Source organism: Chionomys nivalis, chromosome 9 (genome assembly GCF_950005125.1).
Source record: "Chionomys nivalis chromosome 9, mChiNiv1.1, whole genome shotgun sequence".
In the NCBI taxonomy this organism is placed as follows: domain Eukaryota; kingdom Metazoa; phylum Chordata; class Mammalia; order Rodentia; family Cricetidae; genus Chionomys; species Chionomys nivalis.
Window position 1 is genome coordinate 27,702,907 of NC_080094.1, and position 13,705 is coordinate 27,716,611.

Below are 13,705 nucleotides of genomic sequence, written 5' to 3' on the forward strand. Positions count from 1 at the left end.
CCATTTTCTGGTGTCCTCTTCAATTTCTTTCTTCAAAGACTTAAAGTTCTTGCCAAATAGATCTTTCACTTCCTTGGTCAGAGTTACCCCAAGATATTTTATGCTATTTGTGGCTATCGTGAAAGGTGATGCTTCTCTGATTTTCCTCTCTGCTTCCTTATCCTTAGTGTATAGGAAGGCAACTGATTTTTTGGAGTTGATTTTGTAACCTGCCACATTACCAAAGGTGTTTATCAACTGTAGGAGTTCTTTGGTAGAGTTTTTGGGGTCGCTTATGTATACTATCATATCATCTGCAAATAATGAAAGCTTAACTTCTTCCATTCCAATATGGATCCCCTTGATCCCCTTATGTTGTCTTATTGCTATTGCTAGAACTTCAAGCACTATATTGAAGAGGTATGGAGAGAATGGACATCCTTGTCGTGTTCCTGATTTTAGTGGGATGGCTTTGAGTTTTTCTCCATTTAATTTAATGTTAGCTGTCGGCTTGCTGTAAATAGCTTTTATTATATTTAGGTATGACCCTTGTATCCCTAATCTCTCCAAGACCTTTATCATAAAGGGGTGTTGAATTTTGTCAAAAGCTTTTTCAGCATCTAATGAAATGATCATATGGTTTTTTTCTTTCAATTTATTTATATGGTTGATTACATTGATAGATTTGCGTATGTTGAACCAGCCCTGCATCTCTGGAATGAAGCCTACTTGATCATAATGGATAACTTTTCTAATGTGTTCTTGGATTCGGTTTGCCAGTATTTTATTGAGAATTTTTCCGTCGATGTTCATGAGTGAGATAGGCCTGTAATTCTCTTTCTTGGTTGGGTCTTTGTGTAGTTTTGGTATCAGGGTAACTGTAGCTTCATAAAAGGAATTTGGCAATGACTCTTCTGTTTCTATATTGTGAAATACATTAGGGAATATAGGTATTACCTCTTCTTGGAAGTTCTGGTAGAATTCTGCATTGAAACCATCTGGTCCTGGGCTTTTTTTTGGAAGGGAGATTTTTGATAACTGTTTCTAATTCTTCGCGACTAACAGGTCTATTTAGATCGTTCACCTGGTCTTGGTTTAGGTTTGGTATATGGTACTTATCTAAAAAAGTGTCCATTTCTTTTGCATTTTCCAGTTTTGTGGCATTTGGAGAGTTTCTTGATGTTGTTCAGGGATCGTTTTTGGAGTCAATGCTCATATTTTGCTAAGTTCATCACCTGAGCTTTCACCTCACATGTTCAACGATGGTTCCTCAAAATGTGATTTCATTTGATAATGGGTTTGTTGCAGATCATAGCAGATAAGGTTAAAAATGAGAGCCTCCTGGATTAGACAGAGCTCTGTATCCAATAACTAGTGTTTGTATTTAAAAAAGAAAAAGTACCACCAACCCGTGAGTATGAATGCCACTTACTGCATTATACAGATATCTTGCCATGCTGGTCCTTCTTGTGGTTCATGGGTGTTGACGTTGGGTATGATGACTGAGTTCCTTCCTTTCTTTAACAGATTGAATAGTATTTGAGGTAACATAGAAGTGAGACCACAGGAAAGAGGTTTCAGGTCAGATAAAGCTCTAAGAATACATCTTGTGTCCTATGTGCCTGGTGCCTTCACCCCGAGAGGCCACATGTTTGTGGACACTGAGAGGAGTAGAAGGACGTGTGAACTGCTTTTTAATAGAGATTGAGTCACTGGCAGTTTGGACTTAACATATGAGATAGTGGTTGTCTGTTTCTCTGAGAGACGAAGAGTCAGGTTCTGAGGAAGAAGATGGATTGTTCTCTCTCTCTCTCTCGAAAATTATTTTTAAAAAAGAAACTTAAAGATTCTCTGTGTGAATAAAGTTTGACCACATTGAATCCTACAGGAAACTGCACTGGAGAAGCATGGCTGCTTTCAATCACAAGATTTATAATATTGCTTGTGCCCAACATCAAGGTTGGGATTGCATGGAGAATAATAGCAGAGAATTCCACCCTCAGCATCCTTATGGTTTTAAGAACCAGTGAGAAATGCTATAAAAACAGAAGCACAATGATAACTAAAATACTTAAATATTCAGGTTTAGCTATATTTTTAATTAATGTAAACATTTTTCTGTTTATAAGTCAGCTGAATTTATCAAAGTCTATTATCTAACCTTCCAGCTTTAAGTAAATTATGTGAAAGCAACATCTTCCTTTTGAAAATCTGAGCATCTCATGGGATACAGAAATTGAAACTCTATTTTGGATCAAGCCATCTTAGATTAAATGAAGTCTGTACTTCCCAACCCATAGGATATGAAGAAGGCAGATAGAGTCATGATAAAGAGGGGAAAAAACCCTAAAAAGAAAACCAACCAAGCAACAATAACAACAAAAACCCAAAAGAAACATAGAAAAAACTGAAAAATTTTTATGGCTTCAAAGATAATTAGGAAATATCTGAGCATAACACGTAGATCTGCTGCACAAGGAAAAGCAGACAGGCTCACAGACATAGAAGGGCAGAATATAAAAAAATACCCAATACATAAATATGGTAAACACATCTGGCAGACTGTGGGTAAGTTAGTTTTCTTTGGGGAAAGTCAAATCCATTAGCCTGAAGGCTTGAAGGATTATTGTAACTAACTGGTTTTCCCTATAGTTTTAATCAGGAAATGATTGACAAATAAAAACTGTAAATATTTAGTGTCTTCAGAGTGATGTTTTGTTACTACACACTGCTGTATGACAGACTTTTCCTGAAAAAATAAAAAAGCAGTATCAATGCATGGCTACTCACTCCAGAAAAGGAAACCCACCACACACTCAAGTATTGATTGCTGCACTGTCCAACTGGAGGAAAGTTAGAGGAACAGGCAGACAAGGAAGTGACAGCTGCTTCCCTGGGATGGTGGCTTCTGTTCCCAGAAGACACTGTGGAGCAACACCAGATGGTACAGGAGTAGATTTTCTTAGCCAGGAGACCTAAAGAATGCAACAGGTCAAAGCCAACCAGAGAGATCTGGGGCCTCTAGTAATACATTCACAGAGAGATAGCAGTTAAAAGCAGGACACCACAGCAAACCTGGCAGCTTCCAAGCACAGGCTGATGAGCAGAGTAAGGGCATAAGTTGAAACAGTTCCTCCCAAAGCTATTGGGGTAAAATATTACTTCATTTTTATAAGTAAATTGAAGTGTCACAAGGTTTTAAAAAAACCACAAGGGTACACAATCCAGACGTGGAAATGTCTGTGCTAGAAGCTGTAATGGCTTTGTCATAGAAGGGAGATGACCTGATACAAAATTTATCTTCTTTTCACTACTTCTTAAATAAAAACTCAATGAACAAACCCCATTTCAATCCTCCGGGGAAGCAGAAAAGCAAATTAGGAATATATATATATATATATATATATATATATATATATATATATCTGTCTAGAGACAGACAGGATGAAAAGTTAAGGGAAAGGAGGGAAAGGAGGGAAGAACAGGCCCTACCTTTCCTGCCGGGGTCTGGAGAAATGTTTCGTGATACCTCTATTTCCCGCCTGGACCACTGGAATTCCACACCCACAGCCTGCTGGCGAAGGCAAATCCTTATTTGTACTAGATTTTCTTCCATGCACGATGCTATTTTGAACCAAAAATCTAATAGATTCAGTTCAGTCCTGCCATTCAAAGTACCTTGAACCTGTGCCCAAGACAACATTCCTTAACAGCTTAGTCCCAATGACCCAAACAAAGAACACGAACGTTTCCACATCCTCAGTCATTTTCCTGATTTATAACGTGGTCTCAGTAAAGACAATGAAAGCACCACTGAAAGGCACGGCAAAGAACAAGTGGGAAAATATGAGAATAGGCTGTGAGTGGAGGCCACGCGACAGCAGTTGGCAAACTCAAAGCATTTAATGGGCTAGTTTAAGACTTTCTTAATAAAAGTCTATCTCTAGAGTGCTCTGATAGGATTGGCAATATCTCCAATCTGGAGAGAACTTGACTAACAGAAGTTAGTCAAAACCCATCCAAGGGACAACTGAAGGTGCCAAACCTAGCTCTGAAGGTGGAAAGACACCTGAAGATGGGCGTGACCCTGAGCAGTGTCTGGCTTGGGATCTTATGTGTTCAGATGTCACCGTAATAAATCCGAGTTCTGCCTCACAAAGGCATCTCCTCAGACCCTTGTGTTCGGGAAGTTGTCAATGATGAGATTTCACCAGAGTGGAGGTCTCTGGAACTCCTCCAGCTGAAGCAGGAGGCTGGGAGGAGCTGTTCCTAGCCCTGCTCCTGCAGCTTATTCTCCCACACTATCCAAGTGAATGAAACACTATATATTTCTAAACTCAAAGCCATAGTACATTATTTCTGTATCACTTCTAAAGGTGATAAAGAGCAAAAGGTTTGAGAATTCTTCTAAGAATTGCTTCTGCTAGTAGCTCTCTTGAAAAACATGGCTGCCAAATAGCACCTATGATTAGCAATGTGAGTTTGGGAAAAAACAGCAAAATTTCCAACTTATTATTCCTAGTCGGTTGTTTTGTTTCTTATTTTTAGTCAACTGATGATCATTAATGACAGAATAAGGCATTATGCTGCGTGTAGTGTGATCATCCCAGGAGAATATATGATACTGGTTTTTTAATTAACATTTTTTGACTATGTTTAATAATCAGCATACAAAAGTCCTGAAACCTTAACTATCATCCCCTACAAGTTAGTGTAAACTGACTTCAATGCACTGACTATCTCCTCTAGCTGTTTTAAAAATGGTTTCATTTTAGGATTCAGCAGAATCTATTATTAGGGCATTGATATTATACTTTATGTCTGGTTCCCTATACACCAATGCTCATGAGAACAGCAACCTAGCTGTTTCCCTTTACATCTCAGCATCCAGAGCAGTCACTGGCACCATGGAACATGCTTAATAATATCTCCCAGTAATGAAATAAGAAGACAGCCAGAGTCACCTACAACCAAAAGAAACATCTCTGTTAGGAATTATAATGTTTTGCACACAGGTTGGGTCTTTGTTTCACTCCAACTCCCCATGAGAAGATGGAGCTCCTCCTTAAAGAATCATCCTCAAATGTGATTGTCTGTGATGGTTCTGAGCCAGGGGCACTCTGTTCTCTATGTTAAACACAAAGTCGAGACGGCTGATTCTGGCAACTCAGGTCTCTCTAGAAAAGCACAGTTAACTGATAGAGAGATGTGAGGCTGAATCCTACCTCTGCCCTCAGCTGACTGTGATTTTAGTTAAATTCTAATCCTGCCTGCCCCGGGCCCCCAACTGGGCTCAGCTTCTCTGTGGGTTGTTGTGAGACTGTGCACCAGGAAGTTCTCAGAGTCAAACCTAGCAAGTTGCCAATGACCTGTTGAGTTAGTGTTGCTCTTCCAGTGTTAAACAACAGGTTAGCCATAGCCCCAGAAGCACACATCCTCAGGGAACTGGAATAGGCTCATACTGAAAAGAGAAACCAAGCACTGAGTTGAACTCATCCCAAACCCCATGGGTGTCTATATTACCAGGGTGATAATGACTTCAGTTTAGTATTTACATAAGTCGGGGATGTGCCACATGGGTTCTTGGCTCCTTTTCCCAAGCCCGGCCACTAGAGAGCATTGGAGAAGCTGTTACGGTTCTGTGATGCATATAGGAAATTTCAAGTGACAGCTGACTTCAAATGATTTCTCCTAGGTGGAGGAGAATGTATCATTTTCCCTGCAAATCCTTCTCTAGCCCAGTAAAGCCAGTTTTAGAAAGGAAGCCAAGGTCATCAGAGGGAAACTCTAAAGGCAACATTGTGATAATACTGGAGACAGCTGGTCAGATGTTCCCACCCTCCAAAGCCTTTTTTATGGGGAATGCTACTTAACCAAAAAAAAAAAAAAAAAAAAAAAAAAGAAAGTAAGTAAGAAAGAAACCATCACAGGGCATCTCAGACAGTACTGCCGAGCTGTCCCCAGATTCCATACTCTGTATAAGTTGGATCAGGCTTAGGTTTTTGGTTTATTTTTTTTCCTCTTATTCCTTTTTATTTTTTTAAATCCAGAATTCTGTTTTGAGGACCATCTTCATTAAACCATATAAGTATTGCTCATTTTATTCATGTCTAGTGTTTCTTTGCATAAATTTATTGCAATTCAGTCCATATTTCTTTCTGAACAAAATCGAGCCCTTCCCCATTCTATAAGCAGTACTGGTGTGGTTTTACTTGTGCATTCATGTCTGTCAGAGTTGTACAGAAGAGCCAGAGAATGATGAAACCCATTAATTTGTAGGTTAAGTGTGTGTGTGTGTGTGTAACACACTCTAATTTCTTTCTAATCATCATGTTGTTCTGTGTACTCATTGTCAGCTCTTTTGTGTTTCTGAATGCTAGTGTATGTACATATGAGCAAACTTTCCAGACACTCTGGCTTCTCAAACCACACATTTTGAAACAAAAATAATGATAATTGATTATGTAGGAATATGTGGAAAATGGGTAACTCTGTGTTCTCAGGATTAGAACTCAATATCTATTCCTGTTAACATGCACTATGGATCACCTAACAAATGGAACATCCCTTAAAATCGGGGGAAATTATGAAAGTAAATGATAGTGTTGATCCAACTGAGTTCACTCTGTGGGACATTTCTAGAATAATGGACTGGTAAACATGTGGGCTAGCAGCCTTACAACAATTTGAAGACTTTGAAAAGATATGTAAAATAAGGAAAGAACAAAGCTAGAATAAATGCTAGAATTTTAGACGCTCTGAACAATAGTAAGTAAATAGTAAAAGAAGACATACTGTGGGTGTAGGAGGTGAAGACCTGTTGTTTGAGGTTAAGTTCAATGTTCTTAACTTAGGGTTCAAATTTCAAATGCTAAGTGTATGTCCAATGACTTCATAGCCCAGTGTCTGGGATCATAGGCTCTTACCTGTTTCCTTATGGACTCCAGTCTTAGACAGTCAAGGCATTCTGATAAGTATTAGTTGAAAGAGTGACATTCCTGCTGTGGCAGAAGCTCTGAGCTGTCCCTCCAGGAATGTCAAATGAAGGTTGCTCTGACCCTACTCCTTTGTTCCCGGCAATGCCAGAGATGGACAAGGAGAAAGGACGAACTCTTTAGAGCAATTGGCCCCTTCCTTTCAGTGATGGGAAACTGAGCTGTCCTTCTGGCTTCTGTATCCTCCTGACCTGTCTCAGAAGCTTAGCTCTGATCACTTCTGCCTCCCCTTCACAGCTACAAATATGACAATGACATGACAAAAACCGGACTGAACTGGTTCAAGTTGGTCCAAACCAGTCTGAGCCGGCCTAAACTGGTCTGAACAGGTCTAAGCCAGTTTTGACCGGTCTAAACCGGTTTAAGCCGGTTTGAGCTGGTCTAAACCAGTTCCAGTCTGAAACAGTTTGGGCTAGGCTGAGTCGATCTAATCCAGTTTGAACCAGTCTGAGCTGGTCTAAGCTGATTTGAACCAATCTGAAATAGTCTGAATCGCTGAAAACCATTTTGAGCTGGTCTGAACTGGTCTAAACCAGTTTGAACCAGTTCAAACCCATCTAAGCCATTTTAAGCCTGTTTGAACAGGTTTGAGCCGGTTTAAGCCGGTCTGAACTGGTATGAACTGATTTGTGCCAAGCTGAAACAGTTTGAGCTGGTCTGAGCCTGTCTAAACTGGTTTAAGCCTGTCTGAACCAGTTTGAGCTGGTTTGAACCAGTCCGAACCAGTCTAAACCACTTTTTAGCCGGTCTAAGCCAGTTTAGACTTGTCTGGACTGATCTAGACTGGTTTAAGCTGGTCTGAACAAGTTTGAGGCAGTCTGAACCCACTAGAAACGGTTTGAACTGACTTTAACCAGTTTGAACCGTTCTGACCCGGCATGAACTGGTCTGAAATGACTTGAACCAGTTCAAACCGGCTTGAAGAGTTCTGAGCAAGTTTGGTCTGGTTTGAACCGGTCTGAAGCGGTTTCAAGCAGTCTGAACAGGTTCGGACCGGTTTGTACCTGTTTTGACCGGTCTGAACCAGTTTGTACCTGCCTGAGCCTTCAAACTGGGTCAGACACGCATGGCAAAAATGACACGCGTGACAGATACGACATGCGTGACAGATACGACATGCGTGACAGATACGACACACGCAGCAAAAACGGCACTTGCGGCAGAAACGGCATGCGTGGTAGATAGAACACACGTGACAAAAATGACACATATGACAAAAGCAGCATGCTTGACGAAGACAGCACGCGTGACAAAAACGACAAGTAGTAAGGAAGGGAGCTCATGACTGAAGTGTACCCTGATCCCATTCATAGCAAATAATCTTCCCCTTCCTTTTATCCATATTCATCTTTCATCATTCATCAATCATGAAAGATGTGGAATGATCTCATCCAAAAATGTTTCAAGACAAAATAGTGTAATCCTTTGTTGTCAACACCTTCGGTGTGACTGCTATTAGGAATATATTTTGAGTGTGAAACTCTCCAGTGTGTCTTACATTTTCAATTAAAAACATTTAGTTATTTTCTCATAATGTAATCTCAGACTCAATTTGTGAGAACTGTGGCGAAAAAATAAAAGGTGAGATAAGATGAGGATTTTAGAACACTATGAACCCAGCAGTAAATCCCATGTTTTCTCTAGTATCAGGTTTTATGAAATTGAAATGGGATTCACTCCCCCAATGATATGCCATAATTTAAGAATCTCTACTAATTTACAAAACACTTAAAAAGTACCTGAATGAAGGTGCTGTTGCAGGGGTTTATTTTTATGTATTGGTCAGGATTTCAAATGTGCTGCTCTATTATGGTAAGGAAGGTCTGCAGAAACGTGAAGCTAACAGGGTGACAGGAAACTGAACATGGCATAGAAGATGGGACAAAGAAAGAAATGGCAAAAAAAAAAAAAAGGTCTCCATTTACCTGGGTTTTTTTTTTCAATTTGGCCCTCCATCTACCTCTCATTGCCACTCATTAATGACATTATGTATACATCTAACCCATTAATTAGGATAGAGCACTCTCATGAACCTTATGATCAAACAAAAAACGATGTATTCCTCTCTTTACTGGTAGGAATAGGATTTCTTATCTCCCTTGGATCTTCTGGGGCTGAAATAGCTGCCATCATCCAGCTACATCATCTGGCTGGAGACTTCAGAGACAAACTCAATCAGGCAATGACATCCATGACCGAAAGTCATAAATTCCTAGAGCAACATAGGGGCTCTGTTGCTGGGGTTGTGCTCCAAGACAGAAGAGCACTGGATCAAATAACTGCTGGACCTAGGGGGATTTGCTTGGTATTGTGAGAAGAATGCTGATTCTATCTAAGAGTCAGACGTTGTTGAAAATAATGTCAGTACACTCAAAAGACTCTGCAAATGCTGCTCTCAAAATTCCAACCCATAGAAAAAAATTATCTAGTTACATAATCCTTTGTTTTCCTTGTTCCTATGCTTTATTAGTCCTCTGATTATGCTATGATTTATTTTCATGCTTGTTCCAAGCCTTATTAATTTCCCATGGTAACACATCATCATTGCTAAAATTACCAGCAATCAGGTCTTGGTTCTCTACTAGGCCATAGACCATTATGACACAGATAACAGGACCTATGATGAAACCATTCCCCTGTGAAATAAAACATGAGAAATTTTTGGGACCCTGGTGATCCGAGGTTGTGGTCTATCATAGCCTGGTGGCTCTCAGCAAATTTGGCAGTGAGACCTGCTGCTCTCTATATGCTCTTAAGTGGAGAATGTCTCTAGGCCCAGGGAACTGACATTATCTGAAAGCTGTCTCTAAGCATGGATGTCTGGTTTATCTGTAGCTTGACTCTTGGAATTGATCCTTGCTGGAAGCATTCCCCCTGCCACATATATGGTAAACAAGACTTGTACTATGAGCTTTGCTATAGGGCCCTGCTGTCATATTGGAAGCCTTATGAAAGGAGCATGCTGTTTAATGCAAATCTGGTGATTCCACAGCTGTAGTCTCCAAACCTATATATTCTATTTACTCCCGAATAAAGTTGAGTTGTTTCACCTGAAATCATTTTCAAATTGCTATCTCCATTGCATCCACAGCTGTCTGAACTGTGTTCCATGAATCTGTTCCCACATCTTTTATTGACTAGTATCAAATAATCCTGAGGAAGATGGAGAACTAGACAGTATGTCCAAGGGAATTTCTTGCAAGAGAAGGAATTGAGCCATTATTGACACCATTTATATCCAGGAAAATCCGGAGAGATCTCTAGACAGTGGCTCAACATGAAGCATTTTTGTTTCCCTGATGCTCTGAGTAACATGTATATGTGGATGCATGAAAAGTCTTCTGCAGAGATTATTTGATTGAGAAGATTTCGTAAAAGAATAAAGGACTGTTGGACTAAATTTCAAACTACTTCAAATTTGAAAGCCTAACTTTAGGCTGCTTAATTTACTTTCAACCTTCTACTTTATTTGTACAGGGCTAAATCTATGCTGCTTGGTCCAAGTAGAGTTTGGAGTGTCCCTCATTACTAAGTTTGGACAGAATACTCTGTTTATCACCAAAGATTATGTCTAGAGAAAATAGCAGCAGTTTATTGAAATTAATTACAGGTACACTGTGAATCTCCATGCAAAAGAAAGCTAAGATCACTTGGAGGATTAGTAGTCCTTATTGAGAAGACACCGGTGGGAACCTAAGTAGTCATCATTATACAAACTGGAGAAACATCCAGATCAAACAGACTAATATTTGTCTATATAGTTATTTGTAATGTTTTATAGGGGACATGTTCTGAGAAATGTGTCCCTATTTGATTTCACCATCAAACTAATTCAAACATCAATTAGTTAAATAGTAAATAGATCATATCATAAAGAGGGCCACTATGTTCATGGCACTGCAAAACTGACTTATAGCCAGAGCTGGCTGGGATTTACACAACAAAAAGGTCTACAAAAAGGAAGCCAAAGCAGTTCAGAGAACAGTAGGCAATTATGACAAGAAGCCAATCTGGGAGTTGCCAGTAGTTTATATAATAAAACCAAGTGAGTGTGTTTATCATATAACAGTGGGACAGATGATTCCAAAATTAACTTATAAAATCTTACGTATGAATAAAATACCTTTTTTAAATCTGGAAGGAAATTACACTAAACAGTTTGCGTTAATTCATTTAGAAACTCACCTCTAAATACACAGCATTGAGAGACAAGGAACCCTGGAGCCAAACAAGAAAAATGTAATAAAAAAGGGACTCAAGAGGAATTGACATGGAGTATCTAGGTTACAAATTTGGCTTCTCCAAACATTTTCCCATAAACAGAATAAGAATTAAACAAAAGACATGAAAAACAGTCATGCAGGCAAGGGAGCATGACAATGATTTGTACTTTTTCTATGGTTACTAAATTATAAGCTGACACAGACTCCAGGTTTCATAAGGGTGACGGCAGGATGTTCATCCTATCAGAGGACCCTGATTTGTAGCCTCTTTCAGGATGTGGCTGGGAAATTAAGTAAGGAACACACATCACCCTATCTGCAGCATGTCTCTAACAGCTACAGTACTCTAATAGAGGGCATTTGTCTTGGGAAAATCTCACCTACTAGAGCTTCCAGATAACAGCAAATCTTAGGATAAGACTTAATAGGAGGCAGTGGCTTGTGGATACTACCATTTGTTCTATTAAGATCAGACGTTGGAAATCATGGGGAGCTACATTAAGTAGTGGAATAGCAGGGAGGATGCTAGACTAAGGAGACATGCATGGCCCTCTAAGTGGCAAATTCAGGCTCCTTCACTTCAAGGGTCACAAATCTGCTTTTGTGCCCTTAATAATTCTACGGCAAAGCTCAGGTGCAAATCACAGTTGTTTTCATTGTACTTGGTGATAGCATAAACCTGTGATTCATGTCCCCTGTGCTCCAGCAATTGGAAATTATCTATCCTACTCGGCAAGGTGTGGACCATTATAGGGCCCAGATTCGGAGACCCCATGACAGTGGTCAGCGGAAGTAGTGGAGCGTGAAGCAGAGAGATCATGGCTTTCCTAGACATGGAAATAGATCCATGACTTTATTTGTATCTGATGTTAGCCTGGATGAGATAGTGAGTACTTCTGGGAAAAAGTTTGCTCTCTTAACCTTAAAACTTTGCCTGGATGGGTTATTTGCCAATGCCCCGTGCTCTTTCACATTGACCCTCCTTTCCCTTCTCCTCCCCTCTATAGTTCCTCTATCTTCACTTTGCCCCAACTGTATCTTAGATCTGGCTTCTCTTCAGTCCCTTTCTGGTCTACACCAGTGTAGCCGCCTCGAGGGGTTACTCTGTCTAGGGTTTGTAACCCGCCTGGCTGGCCAGTTATTCCAGGGTCACGGAGAGGCACCACCTGAAAGGCATAGGCTGATAAGGGGAAGGAGGCTAAGCGTATTTGTCAAAGCCTCCGTTTATTAGGGTCATGGTTACAGCTTATATAGCCCCTGGATGAAGAGCTTGGGGGGCTGGGGCACGGGGTCTTGCCACGTGGTCCACGCCCATCACGTCCAAGAGGTTACGATGGGTCAGGTCACGATTCCTTGGTCAGGAAGTCACAAGGTGACACACCTAGTTGTCTAGATAGTCTGGAATGTGAGGCAGGTTCTGCTAACAGATAACTCTCTATTAACAGTTAATTTGGGTGTGAGATAGGCTTGGTCAATAAGACTATTCTCAATACAATTGGAAAGTGAAGCCCTCTGCAAAAACTCCTCACGGCGGTGCTTCCTGTAAATTTTGGGGGGACACGGCTCCTGACACACCAGTAGTGTCTTCTCCCACTTTTCATTACCCCTGTATTGCCTCTCATTCTCACAACTCCAGGATTTCTCTTAACACCAGCTTTCTTCACAAATCCAATTCACCTGTTTTTGGGCTCTCCTAGGTTGGTCATTCTGAGTACTCAAGGTATTACTCTTCCTGGTCTTCAAATGCATATATCCTCCAAGATAAACTCCTACTTTCCATGAAAACTTTCTTTTTGTTGTTCTGTAAATGCAAATTCACCCAGGGTTACAATACAGCATTCTCCATGGAAGAGTGATATTTTAGGAGTTGCAAAAACACTCAGTGCTGACCTTGTCTGGGGAACTTTTCTTTGGCAAAATTTCTCAAATAACTTTTAATATGTTCAGTGTCGGGTTGTTTTCTTTTTGTGACACATTAGCAAGTGTTATTACATTCAATAAAGGTTGAAGGTTGTTTGCTAGCTTACTCTTTGCCTTAATCGGGTAGCATTTTTAAAATAGATGTCAGGACTGGTGCATGATTCATGTGAAATGAAGCAGACATAAAGAACCCCATCAGAACTCTGGAGATGACCCAGTGTTTAAGAACACTTAATGATTTCTTATAAGAAGTAAGTTCAGGTGTTGACATCTACATCCACTTCAAGCAACCGACTACCTTGAAGTAGCCAACAAATAGAAAGCAATGCTTCTGGCCGTGGTTGACATTGTGAGAATTCATTAGTTATCTGAATACATCTTGAACATTTAACCTATACTAAAGCAGAAAAAGGCTGTGATTATCCTGTCGTGTTTTTCTCCCATAAAGCCACATCAGCTTAGCATATATGAGTGTGGGTCACCTACTGGCTTATATTATCTTTAATGGATTCCAGTTGGTGTTATAGTAATGAGTAACACATTTATATGAACATACACAAAATGATCACAAACTCTTAGTCTCTGCTT